The sequence below is a fragment of the Scyliorhinus torazame genome, chromosome 30, assembly GCF_047496885.1.
Source record: "Scyliorhinus torazame isolate Kashiwa2021f chromosome 30, sScyTor2.1, whole genome shotgun sequence".
NCBI lineage: Eukaryota > Metazoa > Chordata > Chondrichthyes > Carcharhiniformes > Scyliorhinidae > Scyliorhinus > Scyliorhinus torazame.
In genome coordinates, this window is record NC_092736.1 from 12,556,320 (window position 1) to 12,574,251 (window position 17,932).

Sequence of the window (17,932 nt, forward strand, 5' to 3'; positions counted from 1 at the left end):
CCCTCCTCTTCTCCCCCCCTCCCCCCCCCCCTCTTCTCCCCCCTCCCCCCCCCCTCCCTCGAGTTGCACAGTCCTTTGGTTCCTAGTCTTTTTTTTCCCCCTAGCTTACCTCCTCGTTGCTGGCCTCGTACAGGTTTTGGAACAGACCGACAAACTGCCCCCAAGTATTCAGGAAGCCTTCCTCTGACCCTCGGATGACGTACGTAACCTTCTCCAGGTGAAGAAATTCCAAGAGGTCAGCAAGCTAGTCTGCAGCTTTGGGTGGTGCTGCCGATTGCCAGCCGAGCAGGATTCTCCGGCGTGCGATTAAGGAAGCGAAAGCAAGGGCGTTGGCCCCCTTCCCCATGTGTAACTGGCTGCTCCGATACCCCGAAGATTGCCACTATTGGGCATGGCTTCACCCTCAACCCCACAACCTTGGACATTGCCTCGGAGAAGGCTGTGCAGAACCCAGTAAGCTTGGGCAAGTCCAAAACATGTCGGTGTGATCACAGATTCAATCTTAGGTTCATGCTGAGTGACAGGATCATTGCCTAAAATGAAGTCAGGCAGGCAGTACATTCTTACGGTCATGGATACGGCAACCTGATTTCCGGAAGCTATACACTTCAAGAATGATTACAGCTCAGGTAGCAGTGGAAAAGTCGACAAAGTTCTTCACACACTATGGTCGACCCGTAAAAGGACAACTTGACCAGGATTCTAACTTTAGGTCTAACATTTTCCAGGGCATAACTTGCAGTTTAGGTTATCAAGCAATTAAAGTCAACTGCCTATCGCCCACAAACTTGGAGCTTTGCGGAGATATCAGGCTCTCAAACCCATGATTATATTGCCATGAATATCCAAGAGATTAAAACAAGGGATTGGACCTTTTACTATTTGCCACCAGCGATTCTCCAAATGAATGTACTGGGTTTAGCCCATTTGAATTGGTCTATGGCAGGGCAGCACGGTAGCATTGTGGATAGCACAATTGCTTCACAGCTCCAGGGTCCCAGGTTCAATTCCTGTTTGGGTCACTGTCTGTGCGGAGTCTGCACATCCTCCCCGTGTCTGCATGGGTTTCCTCCGGGTGCTCCGGTTTCCTCCCACAGTCCAAAGATGTGCAGGTTAGATGGATTGGCCATGATAAATTGCCCTTAATGTCCAAAATTGCCCTTAGTGTTGGGTGGGGTTACTGGGTTATGGGAATAGGATGGAGGTGTTGACCTTGGATAGGGTGCTCTTTACAAGAGCCAGTGCCGACTCGATGGGCCGAATGGCCTCCTTCTGCATTGTAAATTCTATGGCTTAGAATAGAACTCTTCCTCCAACCCTTCAGTGGCAAACGTAATCTTTTCCAGTGTCAGAATCGGACACGCCCGTCCCCCAGCCACGCCGGGGCCCGAGGCCACGCTGACGATCTCCATCCAAATGCGACTTGCCTTGGATTACCTTGCCTTACTCCCCTCCAGGAGCTCTGGCGAGTCCAACACCCCAAAGATCGCCACCAGTGGCACAGCTCCAGCCTGACCCCCACAATCTCCGACATAAAGGAGATCCAAAACTCAAACTAGGACAGGGACTAGAATCCTGTGAATAGTTTGCCAGCCCCCTCAGACAACATTCACACCTATCCTCCATTCCAGGGAAGAACTCACTCGCGGGCACTCTCGCTCAGCTCTGTGAATTAATTTAAACTGCATCAGGCTCAGCCTGGCACACGACGAGGTAGAATTCACCCTATGCAAGTTCTTGTTCCACACCTGTCCATCGAGCCCCAACTCCTCCTCCCACTTCCCCATTACTTCCTCCAATGGTGCTCTCCCAGTCTCCAATAACCCTCCATATACATTGGATAATTTCCCTTCTATCTCATCTTGAGGTAGCATCCTGTCCATAACTGTAGGTCCCAGTAACCGAGGGAATGAAGACAGTCCCCTTACAAAGTTTCGCACCTTCAAATGTCAGACAAACTCCCCCTTGGGAGTTGAAATTTCTGCACTATCTTCTCCAGTTCTGCCCCCCCCCCCCCCCCCCCCCCCCCCACCACCACACTCTCTTCCAAATCTATACATTGCATCCATCCCAGACAGCACAAATCTATGGTAGTCATATTGGTGACAGTAATTACATTGCTCCCAATATAAAATGGTGCCTAAATTTGTTCCATATTCTGAGGCGCCACCACGACCTGGTTTGTAGAGAACCTGGCCGGAGAGAACGGAAGAGGGGCCGTAATCAATGACCTTAGGCATGAACCTACATAGGAAGCCTCCTCCATCTGCCCATACCTTGGCACCGGCTCCTTCATCCACCCATACATTTTCTATATGTTCGTTTTCCAGGAACAGAACATCAGATTGCCACTCCCTCTGCAGAAAGCTCTTCGAATCCTGGGAGTTTTACCTGCCCAGACAATGGCCGAAATTAACTTATCAACCCTAATGAAAAAATATTTAGGGAGGTAGATCGGGAGACACTGGGAAACAAATAAGAACCTCGGTAGAATGTTAATTTTAATTGTCTGTACTCTCCCCGCCAGGGGCAACAGAAGGGCATCCCTTCTCTCCCTCTGCCAGACTGGCCAGGTTCAGTTTATGCAGCAAGGCCCAGTCATGAGCCACATGAATTCCTAAATACCTAAAACCTCGTCTTGGCCAGCCTAAACAGCAGCCTCCCTAAATCTGCTTCCTTCCCTCGGGGATTTACCAGGAACATTTTGCTCTTACTCACATTCAATTTTGTACCCCGAGCAGGATTCAAACTTCTTTAACAACTCCATTATCCTCCCCACATTAGAGAGAGGAGCTGAAACATATAGCAACAGATCTGCATAAAGGGACACCCCGTTCCCCCTATACCCCTCCACCCACCTGACTATCTATGCGCGATGGCTAGTGGCTCAATCACCAGCACAAACAGTAACAGGGACAGCAGGCATCCCTGCCTTGTGATCCCTGTACAAACCCACCGTGTTCGTCCATGCACTAGCCGTGGGGGCACTGTACAACAGTTTCACCCAGGAGGAAAAAGTTGGCCCTACTATGTTCTATGTTCTATACCCAAATTGCCCCAAAGTCTCAAAGAGATCCCTTCACTCCACCCTATCAAATGCTTTCTCTGCGTTCATGATGAGCTAATAACTGGCCGGCCTTCTCACCATACTCAAAACACCCCCTTGAACGACGAAGCTGGCTCACTGTCTTCCACGTCGATTCAAGTTCAAACTCCTTCTGCAGCCTCTTACTCTCCGCCAACAACTTTGCCATCTGGACCCTGGCGCATTGCCAGTCCACTCCCAGAATGGAGTCAACCAACCTCTGCTTTTCCAACCTTATCCCTGTGGGCCTTTTCGCCATTCCAACCTTATCCCTGTGGGCCTTGTATGAAACTATCTCACCCCCTAACCACCGCATTCAACACCTCACAGAAAGGAGGGTGAGACCTCCTCATTCTTATTAAAACCACATAGTTCCCAATGGCCGGAGCCACCTTCTCACGAAATCCCTGATCTGCAAGGAGCGGCCACCAGTTGCATATGCACGTAATGTGGGGCGCGCCTCCCCCTCCCCTCTAACAAAAGACTTGGGACTCGGCCTATCCATCCTTGGATCCAATACACAACTGAAATCTTCCCCTATAATCAATTGGTGCAAAGCTAGCTCTGGGATGGCCGCTAATGCCCTATTGATAAAGCCCGCATCATCCCAATTTGGTGCGTGAATTAAAACCATTAGAGGAAATTGCTAGAATCCATTATTGGGGTTATAACAGGGTACTTTGAAAATCATAATTTGATCAAGCGGAGTCAACATGAGTTTGTGAAAGGGAAATCATGTTTAACTAATTTATTAGAGTTTTTTCATTTATTTTTATTTATCAGAGGTTTTGAGAAGTAACAAGGTGGATAAAGGGTAATCTAAAGGTGTACTTGGATTTCCAAAAGGCATTTGATAAAGTGCTACATCAAAGGTTACTACACAAGATACAGTTACATTTCTGGTACATGGATAAAGGATTGGCTAGCTAACAGGAAGCAGAAAGTAGGGATAAATGGGTCTTTTTTAGGTTGGAAAGCTGTAACTCGTGGAGTGACACAGTATTCAGTGCTGGGGCTTCAACTATTTACAATCAATGTCAATGATTTGGGTGAAAGAACCAAAAGTGTGGTCATCAAATTTGGCAATGACATCAAGATAGGTGGGAAATTAAGTGGCCAAGGAGGTAAAGAGTCTGCAACGGAGTATAGATGGATTAAGTAAGTGGGCAAAAATTTAGCAGATGGGAGTATAATGTGGGAAAATGTGAACCTTCAGCTGCAATGAAGAGGAGTTGAGCTGACACTTGGTAATTAAATCTCTAAAATCTATGTAAGCACAACAGAAAATAAAGGTAAGCGGAAAGACAGATTTTGTTAAACCTTCAAATTAGGGAGTTGTTTTTTTTTTTTTTTTAAATGTGTGCGCTTCGTATTAGCTATTTGAGTTCTTGTGATGCAGTGGCTAGTTGCCCTTGCTTCAGAAGCTCTGTTTTTGAGTCCCACCCTCAAACTTGACGGCCAAGAAAGGTGCGCTCATACCACAACAAAATAGGTCAATTATCAACCTGCAAATCCTTCCAATATATGTCACATCAGGCAGTGTGAGAGGGAGAGATTCCCGGTCAGCGATATGACAGAAAGGAATTGAAACCTCCAAGTGAAGTGGAACACACCATCCACCAGTATTGTCTGGTTACAAATGGCATATCCCACTACTTCAGTATTAAGAGATTTTTCATCAGTATACAAGTAGCTAAGAATTTCTGACTTGCCGAGCACAATATCTTCTGGAGCAACCGATCGTTTAAGGGATGAAGAGTGTGCTAGAAGAAGGATCAATGCTTCTGACGTAGTTTCATGCAGTTGAGGGGTGGGGCGGGAGAAAGTTAAAGATCACTCTGTAATTATCATTTAGGATTCCTTTCTCATTTTGAAGAAAACTAAACCAGCTGGCAAAGAAAATGCGGAGTAGTCTGTACTGCTGTCATTTATGTCTTCAAAAAATCTGAATATCTGGGATCTGTTTATTGACGGCAGCTTTCCGTGCTTGGAGGAGTTTGAGCTGCCCGGGGGGAATGGGTTCCGCTACCTGCAGGTGAGGGACTTTGCACTGAGGCAGGTTTCGACCTTTCCGCACCTACTTCCGAGCCAGGAGTTTACAGAGAGTGCAACTGACTGGGAGCAGAGTCAGAGGGCGGAGGTCCAGTTGGTCCACAGGGCAGCTATATTCTGTAAGGTAAGAGGGGATGGAGGCTAGGCCAGTTGCATGCTCCTCCTGTAGGATGTGGGTGGTGAGGGATACCACCGGTGTCCCCGCTCACTGTACCTGCGGGAAGTGCACCCAACTCCAGCTCCTCAGACACCGTGTTAGGGAACTGGAGCTGGAGGAACTTCGGATCATCCGGGAGGCAGAGGGGGTTATAGTGAAGAGTTACAGGGAGGTAACCACACCCAAGGTACAGGACAAGAGTAGCTGGGTTACAGTCAGGGGAAAGAAAGCAGACAGTGCAGGGATCCCTCGTGGCCGTTCCCCTTCAAAACAAGTATACCGTTTTGGATGCTGTTGGGGGGGGGGGGATGACCTACCGGGGGAAGGCCCTAGCGGCCAGGTCTCTGGCACGGAGTCTGGCTCTGGGGCTCAGAAGGGAAGGGAGGAGAATAGAAAAGCAATAGTAATAGGAGATTCAATGGTTAGGAGAATAGAAGGAGATTCTGTGGTCGCGAGCGAGACTCCCGGAAGGTATGTTGCCTCCCGGGTGCCAGGGATGTCTCGGATCGTGTCTTCAGGATCCTTAAGGGGGAGGGGGAGCAGCCAGGAGTCGTGGTGCACATTGGTACCAACAACGTAGGTAGGAAAAGGGGTGTGGAGGTGATAAATGAGTTTAGGGAGTTAGGCTGGAAGTTAAAAGCCAGGACAGACAGAGATGTCATCTCTGGTTTGTTGCCGGTGCCACGTGATAGCGAGGCTAGGAATAGGGAGAGAGTGCAGTTGAACAAGTGGCTGCAGGAATGGTGTAGGAGGGAGGGCTTCAGGTATTTGGATAATTGGAGCGCATTCTGGGGAAGGTGGGACCTGTACAAGCAGGACGGGTTGCATCTGAATCAGAGGGGCACCAATGTCCTGGGAGGGAGGTTTTCTAGTACTCTTCGGAAGGGTTTAAACTAATTTGGCAGGGGGATGGGAACCGGATTTGTAGTCCAACAACTAAGGTAGCTGATATTCAGGACGCCAAAACATGTTGTGAGGCAGTGGGGAAGGGAATACTGACAAAGGAGAGTACTTGCAGGCATGGAGATGGGTTGAAGTGTGTACACTTCAACGCAAGAAGCATCAGGAATAAGGTGGGTGAACTTAAGGCATGGATAGGTACTTGGGACTACGATGTGGTGGCCATCACGGAAACGTGGATAGAAGAGGGGCAGAAATGGTTGTTGGAGGTCCCTGGTTATAGATGTTTCAATAAGATTAAGGAGGGTGGTAAAAGTGGTGGGGGGGTGGCATTGTTAATTAGAGATAGTATAACAGCTCCAGAAAGGCAGTTCGAGGAGTATCAGCCTATTGAGGTAGTATGGGTTGAAGTCAGAAATAGGAAAGGAGCAGTCACCTTGTTGGTTGTATTCTATAGGCCCCCCAATAGTAGCAGAGATGTGGAGGAACAGATTGGGAAACAGATTTTGGAAAGGTGCAGAAGTCACAGGGTAGTAGTCATGGGTGACTTCAACTTCCCAAACATTGAGTGGAAACTCTTTAGATCAAATAGTTTGGATGGGGTGGTGTTTGTGCAGTGTGTCCAGGAAGCTTTTCTAACACAGTATGGAGATTGTCCGACCAGAGGGGAGGCCATATTGGATTTGGTACTTGGTAATGAACCAGGGCAAGTGATAGATTTGTTAGTGGGGGAGCATTTTGGTGATAGTGACCATAATTCTGTGACTTTCACTTTAGTAATGGAGAGAGATAGGTGCGTGCAACAGGGCAAGGTTTACAATTGGGGGAAGGGTAAATCCGATGTTGTCAGACAAGAATTGAAGTGCATAAGTTGGGAACATAGGCTGTCAGGGAAGGACACAAGTGAAATGTGGAACTTGTTCAAGGAACAGGTACTACGTGTCCTTAATATGTATGTCCCTGTCAGGCAGGGAAGAGATGGCCGAGTGAGGGAACCATGGTTGACAAGAGAGGTTGAATGTATTGTTAAGAGGAAGAAGGAGACGTTTGTAAGGCTGAGGAAACAAGGTTCAGACAGGGCGCTGGAGGGATACAAGATAGCCAGGAGGGAACTGAAGAAAGGGATTAGGAGAGCTAAGAGAGGGCATGAACAATCTTTGGCGGGTAGGATCAAGGAAAACCCCAAGGCCTTTTACACATATGTGAGATATATGAGAATAACGAGAGCGAGGATAGGTCCGATCAAGGACAGTAGCGGGAGATTGTGTATTGAGTCTGAAGAGATAGGAGAGGTCTTGAACGAGTACTTTTCTTCAGTATTTACAAATGAGAGGGACCATATTGTTGGAGAGGAGTGTGTGAAACAGACTGGTAAGCTCGAGGAAATACTTGTTAGGAAGGAAGATGTGTTGGGCATTTTGAAAAACTTGAGGATAGACAAGTCCCCCGGGCCTGACGGGATATATCCAAGGATTCAATGGGAAGCAAGAGATGAAATTGCAGAGTCGTTGACAATGATCTTTTCGTCCTCACTGTCAACAGGGGTGGTACCAGGGGATTGGAGAGTGGCGAATGTCGTGCCCCTGTTCAAAAAAGGGAATAGGGATAACCCTGGGAATTACAGGCCAGTTAGTCTTACTTCGGTGGTAGGCAAAGTAATGGAAAGGGTACTGAGGGATAGGATTTCTGAGCATCTGGAAAGGTACTGCTTGATTAGGGATAGTCAGCACAGATTTGTGAGGGGTAGGTCTTGCCTTACAAGTCTTATTGAATTCTTTGAGGAGGTGACCAAGCATGTGGATGAAGGTAAAGCAGTGGATGTAGTGTACATGGATTTTAGCAAAGCATTTGATAAGGTTCCCCGTGGTAGGCTTATGCAGAAAGTAAGGAGGCATGGGATAGTGGGAAATTTGGCCAGTTGGATAACGAACTGGCTAACCGATAGAAGTCAGAGAGTTGTGGTGGATGGCAAATATTCAGCCTGGATCCCAGTTACCAGTGGCGTACCACAGGGATCAGTTCTGGGTCCTCTGTTGTTTGTGATTTTCATTAATGACTTGGATGAGGGAGTTGAAGGGTGGGTCAGTAAATCTGCAGACGATACGAAGGTTGGTGGAGTTGTGGATAGTGAGGAGGGCTGTTGTCGGCGGCAAAGAGACATAGATAGGATGCAGAGCTGGGCTGAGAAGTGGCAGATTGAGTTTAACCCTGAAAAGTGTGAGGTTGTCCATTTTGGAAGGACAATAATGAATGCGGAATACAGAGTTAACGGTAGGATTCTTGGCAATGTGGAGGAGCAGAGAGATCTTGGGGTCTATGTTCATACATCTTTGAAAGTTGCCACTCAAGTGGATAGAGCTGTGAAGAAGGCCTATGGTGTGCTCGTGTTCATTAACAGAGGGATTGAATTTAAGAGCCGTGAGGTGATGATGCAGCTGTACAAAACCTTGTTAAGCCACATTTGGAGTACTGTGTACAGTTCTGGTCGCCTCATTTTAGGAAGAATGTGGAAGCTTTGGAAAAGGTGCAAAGGAGATTTACCAGGATGTTGCCTGGAATGGAGAATAAGTCTTACGAGGAAAGGTTGAGGGTGCTAGGCCTTTTCTCATTAGAACGGAGAAGGATGAGAGGCGACTTGATAGAGGTTCATAAGATGATATGGGGAATAGATAGTCAGAGACTTTTTTCCCCGGGTGGAACAAACTATTACAAGGAGACATAAATTTAAGGTGAAAGGTGGAAGATATAGGAGGGATATCAGAGGTAGGTTCTTTACCCAGAGAGTAGTGGGGGCATGGGATGCACTGCCTGTAGAAGTAGTTGAGTCGGAAACATTAGGGACCTTCAAGCAGCTATTGGATAGGTACATGGATCATGGAAGAATGATATAGTGTAGATTAATTTGTTCTTAAGGGCAGCACGGCAGCATTGTGGATAGCACAATTGCTTCACAGCTCCAGGGTCCCAGGTTGAATTCTGGCTTGGGTCACTGTCTGTGCGGAGTCTGCACATCCTCCTCGTGTGTGCGTGGGTTTCCTCCGGGTGCTCCGGTTTCCTCCCACAGTCCAAAGATGTGCAGGTTAGGTGGATTGGCTATGATAAATTGCCCTTAGTATCCAAAATTGCCCTTCGTGTTGGGTGGAGTTACTGGGTTATGGGTATCGGGTGGAGGTGTTGACCTTGGGTAGGGTGCGCTTTCCAAGAGCCGGTGCAGATTCGCTGGGCCGAATGGCCTCCTTCTGCACTGTAAATTCTATGATAATCTAGGATTACTCTAGGACAAAGGTTCGGCACAACATCGTGGGCCGAAGGGCCTGTTCTGTGCTGTATTTTTCTATGTTCTACTGCTCTAGGAGATACAGGACAAGGTAATGTTGAAAACAGGAGAGTGTAAGGTCTCAGAAATTTATAAAGAGCTCATGGAATGGTAGGGAACCCCGATAGGGGAGGTGAAGCGAAAATGGGAGGAAGAGTTGGGCAAGGAAATAGAGGCGGGATTATGGGAGGATGCCCTGAGCAGAGTTAATGCGTCCTCGTCATATGCCAGGCTCAGCCTGTTACAATTCAAGGTGGTCCACAGGGCGCATATGACTGTGGCCTGCATGAGCAGGTTCTTTGAAGGGGCGGAGGCTAGGTGTGGGCAGTGTGCGGGAGGTCCCGCGAATCATGTCCACATGATTTGGGCATGTCCGAAGCTTAGGGGATTCTGGCAAGGATTTGCCGATGTCATGTCCACGGTTTGAGGGTACGGGTGGTTCCGAGTCCAGAGGTGGCGGTTTTTGGTGTGTAGGAAGACCTGGGAGTCCAGGGGGCGAGAGAGGCTGATGTGTTGGCCTTTGCCTCCCTAGTAGCCCGGAGACTGATCTCGTTGGCGTGGAGGGACTCGGAACCCCCAAAATCAGGGGTATTTGTCAGTGACACGGCCAGGTTGCTCAGGCTTGAGGAGCTCAAGTTTGCCCTGAGAGGATCGATGCTAGGGTTTGCCCGGAGGTGGCAGCTGTTTATTGACTTCTTTGGGGCAAATTAAGCTGTCAGCAAATAGAAGAGGGGTGGGGTTAAGGGAAAGAGAGAGGCAAGGGAGGGGTTGGTTGAGGTGGGAAATAGTTCATGGGAAAGGGCATGTGAGCCACGTTTGCTGGGTTTGGTTGTTGGTTGGGTGGGCATCATCTGTTCTGTTGTTTTGTCCCTCTTGGAAATTATTGTTAAAAATTATATATGCCGTAATAAAATATTTTTCCAAAAAACTGAATATCTACCATGGGACTAGCTGAGCAGCTCTTGCAGAGAGCCAGCATGGAGATGATGGGCCAAATAGCCTCCTCCTGTGCTGTAACCATGGTATTCTCCTATTCACGAAAGAGAAAATGCTGGAAAATCTCAGCAAGTCTGGCAGCATCTGTAGGGAGAGAAAATAAATATTTCCCAGTTTCTCTGTCTGTTAGCTTTGACAAAGAGTCATCGGACTCGAAACTTTAGCTCTTTTCTCTCCCTACAGATGCTGCCAGACTTGCTGGGATTTTCCAGCATTTTCTCTTTTGTTTCAGATTCCAGCATCCGCAGTAATTTGCTTCTATTCTCCTATTCAACTGGGCTCCGGTTCCAAGTTGAATGGAATTCTACGTAAAAAAAGCACAAATCCCCCCCAAATTCAATTAACCACCTTACTTCATCGAACCAAGAAACCTGGAAGATATTGAATTTTAATTTAGTTTCCGCTCACTGATATGCAAAACCTGATCCCAGCACTCATAACTATTCTGACCCAACAAACCTACATTTGCACTGTAGAAACAGTTTTCATCAAACCACTTCTCTACTCAGAAGTTCCTCATCAAAAGCAGCATCTAGGGTTTTGGAATGAAGATTACAGGAAAAGTGTTTCCGTTAGGCGACTGGTTCGGGTTGGACAAATCTTAATTTCATGCAGACAGGCAGTACTTCTTTTGGACTGAACAAACTGGATTTAGAATCAGGAAGTAGAAATCCTTTTACTGGTCAATAACAGTACGGTAGAAATTATGAGCTTTCATTTGTAAATTACGAATCAAAACAGTCCTGTAAATGACTAAAACAATTTGATCAATTCACAACTCAATTTTTCACACGGATAATTAAAGCTGTCCTACCTGTAAAATTTCCAACTAACCCAGCAGATGCATCGGTGAAGAGCTGAAGAGCTGAACAGCAGCAGTGGTAGGTCGTTGGTGCAGTCTCAGCGCACAAATGAAGCCGTGCTGTCTTGAAGGTTCTGAGTGAATAAAAAGAAAATGGTGTCACCCAGTTGTTTTCACAAACCTAGCGCACAGGTGGAACAGTGGAACTGGGCACCACCAGTGCTTTTAAACGGCAAAATCAGCTGTGGGAAGCAACACATGATACTGGCGTTTCAGGATGCGGTGTTACCTGTAATCATCCACGAGTTAAATCAGATGGAAAGTTATATTCAAGCTTGGGTAGCTTGCGGAAACCAGCCACTTTCACACAAACAGAATCCAGCCAGTACTGACAGCAACTGGCTTTTAAACAGAACGATGCAGTCTCCCAGCCAGAAGCAGCGGAAGCCAGCAGGGCACTCGCCCAGCATGTACACTGACATCACGCGCCTTGTACGTCCATGCTTTTGGCACAAAATCATGGAGGAGAGATTCCTCCATTTTCTGGCTCCGAGTGAGCAAGCAACTGGACTGTGAAGAACTGAAGATAGATCATTTAAACAAACAAAAAATTGAAATCGGGAACAAAACAGTGTAAAGATGAGTTCTTGAGGTATGGCTTTGTTAATTGTGCCAATGCAAATCAGGATGCAAAGCCCATGTGTGTCATATGCAGGGGAGTACTGGCAAATGAAAGTTTGAAACTCTCAAAACTTCAAAGGCATTTGAAGACTAAGTATGGAGAGTTCTGGGACATACCTCTTGATTTTCTTTCCAAAGAATGCAGCGAGAACATAAATTACCAGGTGAAGACCTGAGCAGAAATGTCACATTGAATGACAAAGCAAGTGAGATTGTGAGGACCAAGGTAAGTGAAGATGGTGGGTCGCAAGGGCCGGCTGGCAGGTACATGCGGATTCTGGGGAAAAAAAGTTTGGAAAACACTGCACGAAGGCGCTGGAACCATTTTAAAACTCCTCGGGTGGAACCAGATAATGATTGACATGAAATGCAAATGGGAATACAACCTTTAACTGCAAGTGCAGTGGAGCATTGAGTGCAACATAAAGTACGAACTACATTGCATTTTATGTAATGTCAAACTTGAGCAAGTATGTAGTTAAAACATTTTTATAATGGTGTATATTTTGAAAATTATCTAGGTTCCTATCTGTATTTTACCCTGCTGGATTCAGATTGGCAAGTAGTTTTTCAAAAAATGGTGATAGTATACCTTAATTTTGAGTGCCAGAGGTATTTAATGGAATTGACTTACAGTATAAAATTGATGATTCCCTTAATTCTTTGTTTTAATTCTAATCTCAGAAAGACATCGCACCAATGTGATCATTGCCAACAAACATTTAATTATCTCATTTTATTACCAATTTATGGAGACATTGTGCACTTTTGAGGGATTGGGTTGAGTTTATTTTGTGCATGGTTTGGCGATGGCAGAGCCAAGGCTGCTTTGTTTTCATTAATCGGTGCTGCTTTCAACTAATCATCCAAAACCAAATCTCAGCGTCACACAAGTCCATCCAAGGCAACCCGTTTCCAACTCACTGGTTTGCCAGTTCAGGCTGATGCCCAATGGGTGGACAAACCAAAATCATAACATCTAGATCTGTTGTATCCAGAACGGCAAGCGGGTGAAAAATTACAACAACGGAGACGTGCTTTGTACGTGACCTTCAAAACCCCTTTTGCACTTGAGGGCATAAAAACAAGACATTTGGACATTCCTGCTCCATTAATGCTTCAAAGAATGAGGGGCTTGACCCAGAACAAATTAGTTCAAGTAGTATACATGGTGTAAATAACAGGTTGTTTCATTACAAAACCTATTTAGTATAGAATTAAACTGGGCCATTACAGCTCTCAATGGTTTTAACAATTATTATCACCCTAAAAAAAAATGTTTCTGTGGGCGGATGCCTTAAGCAGGGTTATCACATCCTCATCATGTGCCAGGCTTAGCCTGATACAGTTCAAGGTAGTCCACCGGGCACACAGGATGGTGACCCGGATGAGCGAGTTTTTCGGGGTAGAGGATAGGTGTGAGGGGTGCGCGGGAAGTCCGGCAAATCATGTCCACATGTTTTGGGCATGTCCGAAGCTTAGAGGGTTTTGGCAGGGTTTCACTAAGGCTATGTCCACGGTACTTAAAATACGGGTGGTGCCGAGTCCAGAGGTGGCGATCTTTGGAGTGTCGGAAGAGCCGGGAGTTCAGGGGGCGAAAGAGGCTGCCGCCTCCCTGGTAGCCTGGAGACGGATCCTACTAGTGTGGAGGGACTCAAAACCCCCAAAATTAGAGACCTGAATTAGTGACATGGCTGGGTTTCTCAGTCTCGAGAAAATAGAGTTCGCCCTATGAGGGTCAATGTTAGGGTTCGCCCGGACGTGGCGGCCGTTCATCAACTTTCTCAGAGAGGGCCACACAATTGTTTCATTGTTGGGGGGTGTAGAATGTGATGGGGATGGAAATGTTCATTGTACCATGTTTGTGTTGCTGCTATTGTTATTATAAAAACAACAAATACCCTAATAAAAAGATTTTTCTTAAAGTCCATGTCACAAAGTAGATTATACACATTCCTAGAGTTGATTCACACTGTAAACAAAATGTAGACTACAAGTCACCCAAACTGCCAATATTTTTGGCTTACCTAACTTTTGAATTATCTTTCATTGCTCACATTCATTAATGCTGGTCAGAACTTGTGTTTAGCGCAGTAAAAGCTCAAAGATGCTTCACAGCAGTGTGGTCAAACAAAATAAAGAGATACTAAGACAACTGATCAAAAGCTTGAACAAAGCGGTAGGTTTTAAGGAACATGTCGAAGGGCGGAGAGCACGGTAGACGTTTAGAGAAGGAATTCTGCCTAGGGCACAGAACACGCAATCACCAATGGTGAAGCAACTAATCAGGGATACACCATAATTGGACAAATGCAGAAAAGTAAAAGGAATGGTAGGGCTGGAGGAGATTAAAGAAATAGGGAGGGGTACCATGGAGGAACGTGAAAACATGGCGGAGTAAATAAATGTATCGACAGAAATCTAGCCAATGTTAGAAGTTATACACAAGACCATAACTTAATCCAAATTTAAATCATCATTTTGATTCTTGGCACATTTCAGCAAACACATGTCATCCGGAATACACAATAAAATGATGCACTTCACATTCCCTCTATCTCTTTGTGGCTTTTGTTAGCAGGGGAAAAGCCAAGATTACCAAGTATTGACAGTGTAGAAACAGGCCATTCAGCCCAACAAGTCTATGTCAATCTTTATGCTCCACATGAGCCTCTTTCCACCCTTCACCTAGCTCCATTAATATATTCTTCCATTCCGTTCATAAAGCTCATCGGGCTTCCTCACAACACACCTCTGCTATTCAACTACCCCTCCATGTGGTAACCAGGTCTGTATTCTAACCATTCTATTAATCTAATCCTATTAGAATTATTAATGAGAAAGAGAGAGATGGGAAGAAATGTGTGGGCCTCACCTCAAAGTCCGACAGGCATTGGGAGTTTCCACACGTGTGGATCATGGGCCTGTTGCGCATGAGCACCCAGCATTTGAAGATCTTCCGGCCAAGGAAAAAGGTCCAGTGGGCCTACGTGAAGGGAAGAAAAAGAAACTGTGAAGACTGGATGCATCCAAGGAGCGGAGCACCATATCAAGAAGAGTGTCATACAGGGAGATTTCCCAAAGAGGGAACCCAAACATGGAACCCAGGGTTCAGTCCCAGAGAGGCAAAGAAAGAGGCTAAATCAAAGTTGTACAAGGCTACAGTTAGCTGGCTTTAAATTGTGAAGGCTCAGAGGAAGCCTGGGAGATCTGAGAACGCAGCAAAATATTGGTGAGTCCATGCTGCGAGACCATGGGATGAAGATAATACTTTGGAGCAGTAGCATTCTGCTCAGTGTGGCTGAAGAGCTGGCTGTGCTTATGAGTTGGTCCTGGAGTGAAAACTCAGGAATCCAGAGCAACAAAGGCAAGTTTGAAACTCTGCGAAGTGAGCCGTGGTTGAGCAGTCAGAGTCCAGAGACTCTTGGAGAGAATGCCAGGGTTAAGTCCTTGAAGGTGAAGACTGGAATCCCCTGAGAGAGGCACAGTTTCCACAAGATTGGTTGACTAAGTCAATCAGACATCTGGGTGGGGTGCTAGAAATCCATGGGATCCGTCCTGCTCACATGTTATTTATTGTGCAGTGTGTATTCAACCACGGTCTGCCTGAGTACAAGATAGATATTCCAAATTATTTTATCTTTTTAACCTTGTATAGTAACATTTATTTTGATTGTTCTCTTAGTAACATTGTATCTCAACCTTTGTCTACTTTTAAAAGGTTACTAATCCCAGACTGGATTGTACCAACAACTTGAGGTCTGCTATCAGATCATAACACCTTTCAGTTAAAGTATTTTATTACATTTTTTTTAACCTTGGTCAGTGTCCCTATATCCATTTGATAGTAGAGATCAGACTGTTCACTGGATTTTGGGGCCATGTTAGCTTCTAGGATGGGTTAAAAAGGTAAGGTGGGCTTGCTCAGCTGGAGACCCGATGTCTACACTGCTTGCTACGTAGTGCAGGGAGATGTTTTGTTTAGAGGGTTGGAACTAAATTAATATAAAAGCATTAATTGAACCCGGAAAGGTTCTGCTGTCATGGAAATGGGCGGACCTTAAAGAGGGTTCTCTGATTTAAATTGATCTGCAACGGTGCTGCTGTTAGCAGGCTCAGGAAAGCCCATGGGGCCATTCGGTGCAGCTAGTTACAATTTGGATCTCATGAGATTTGTATTTCACAGAGTAGCACCAGGAGCTGTTAGCTGGCTCCAGTCAGTTAGGACTCAGAGATCTTGGAGTTGAGACGGTGGTGAAGGGTCACCTGTTCCGTGCTCGAGACAGCAAAGGCTCAGAGAGGCTCCGGAGGCGAGCGATGATGGGTTGCAGGTCAGCTTCTCCACCCAGTGCTTCAGTGTGGCTGGGACATTTGATGGAGCTCCTGTAACTCGAGAATGTCAGGTACACCTTTAGGGGAGCACTTGAGGGGTTCTACCGAAGGTGGCAGCCGTTTATTCTGTATTACAAGAGCTAGCACCGTTAGTTGCCAAAGGAGGGGTGTTTCAGTGAGGGGGGGGGGATATTTGTAACCGGGGAAGTTGTTTGAGTGGGACGTGCTGTTTTGGTGTTATGTATAAAATAGAAAACACTTGAATTTTCTTTTATAAAGGCACCATTTATAGTCTATGCAGCTGGGAGATTGGAGTTAGAACATAGAACAATACAGCGCAGTACAGGCCCTTCAGCCCACGATGTTGCACCGAAACAAAAGCCATCTAACCTACACTTCTGAGTTCTGAGAAGCATGGAGGTAGGGCCAGCTTAGTGAAGCTAGTGGTCTGCAAAAGAGTTGGAAGAGTGCCGATAATTGGAGGCAAAGTATAGTTTTAGAATCCCATGTAACGCAGTCTTAGGAAGAGCCTAAACTACTGGGGTGAAGCAGTCATCGGGGCACTCCAGGTCAGAAGGGCTTTCATGGGAATTCTGACACTGGATGCTCTAATGTGAAGAAATGAAATCCCTCATGAGGGAGACAGAATTTTAACAAGATTTTCTGACTTGTAGTGGTCACTGATATCTTGGTGGGTTGCTGTGAAATCCACGGGATTTGCCTTGGTCACATCTGCCATTTAATTTGCCATGTGATGTGTTTGACCACAGTTTGTCTGCTAACTCAGATTTATACAAATGCTAATTCTGAACGCTCGAGTAGAAAATATATATTGTAAATTGTTTTATTTTTTGACTTAGCACAGTAACACTTTGTTTAAAACCGTGAAATCTTGTGGTTTTATTCTCCAATGAGTACAAATTTCAAACTTGGTCTACTTCAGATAAAGTTACTGGCCCCTACAAAATCTAACAGGTCAAACCGGTAAACTGCACAAGGGCTGTTGTGCAGTGACATGTCACTGTTGAAGCAGCTGAGGCACAGGTTCGCAACAAATTCAGATAGTCATCAGTTCCTTTCTGAATCAAGACCAGTTAAGCTTCCCACAAATAACTGGGCCAAGACACAAAACTAGATTTTGCTGGGTGGATTGTAAATCAGCTTGAAATCATAAGAGTCTCACTGTGGCTGCCAAAATATAGACAGCTCTTGTAAGTCAACAATTCTATCCGAGAGCCAGAAGATTAATTTATTTTCTCGAATATTGACCAAACTGGCATTTAGCCAAATATAAAGAAATGAATGAAATGCCAAGTGGCTGAAAGATACCAGGGGGAGACCAGCAGTTAACCCAAATGAATTTGAACTATAAACTGGAAATCGGTAGGGTAGCACGGTGGCGCAGTGGGTTAGCCCTGTTGCGTCATGGCGCCGAGGTCCCAGCTCTGGGTCACTGTCCGTGTGGAGTTTACACATTCTCCCCGTGTTTGCATGGGTTTCGCCCCCACAACCCAAAGGTGTACAGGCTAGGTGGATTGAACACGCTAAATTGCCCCTTAATTGGAAAAAATGAATTGGGTACTCTAAATTATTTTATTTTTTAAACTGGAA

The 17,932-nt window shown here is 45.9% G+C and overlaps 1 protein-coding gene across 3 annotated transcripts in view; it reads right to left on the reverse strand.

Annotated features, from left to right (window-relative positions):
• Positions 1 to 17,932, reverse strand: part of csk (C-terminal Src kinase) — a 161,370-nt gene that overhangs the window by 114,724 nt on the left and 28,714 nt on the right. The window contains exons 2-3 of one of the 3 annotated variants that reach the window (XM_072492835.1): positions 14,865 to 14,975; positions 11,321 to 11,442 (exon numbers count right to left, since the gene is read on the reverse strand). The exons of 1 other annotated variant lie outside the window; for it this stretch is intronic. The gene's annotated coding sequence lies outside the window, so the exon portion shown is untranslated. The remainder of the gene's footprint in view (positions 1 to 11,320; positions 11,443 to 14,864; positions 14,976 to 17,932) is intronic. One more of the 3 variants, XM_072492834.1, reaches the window with a different exon arrangement.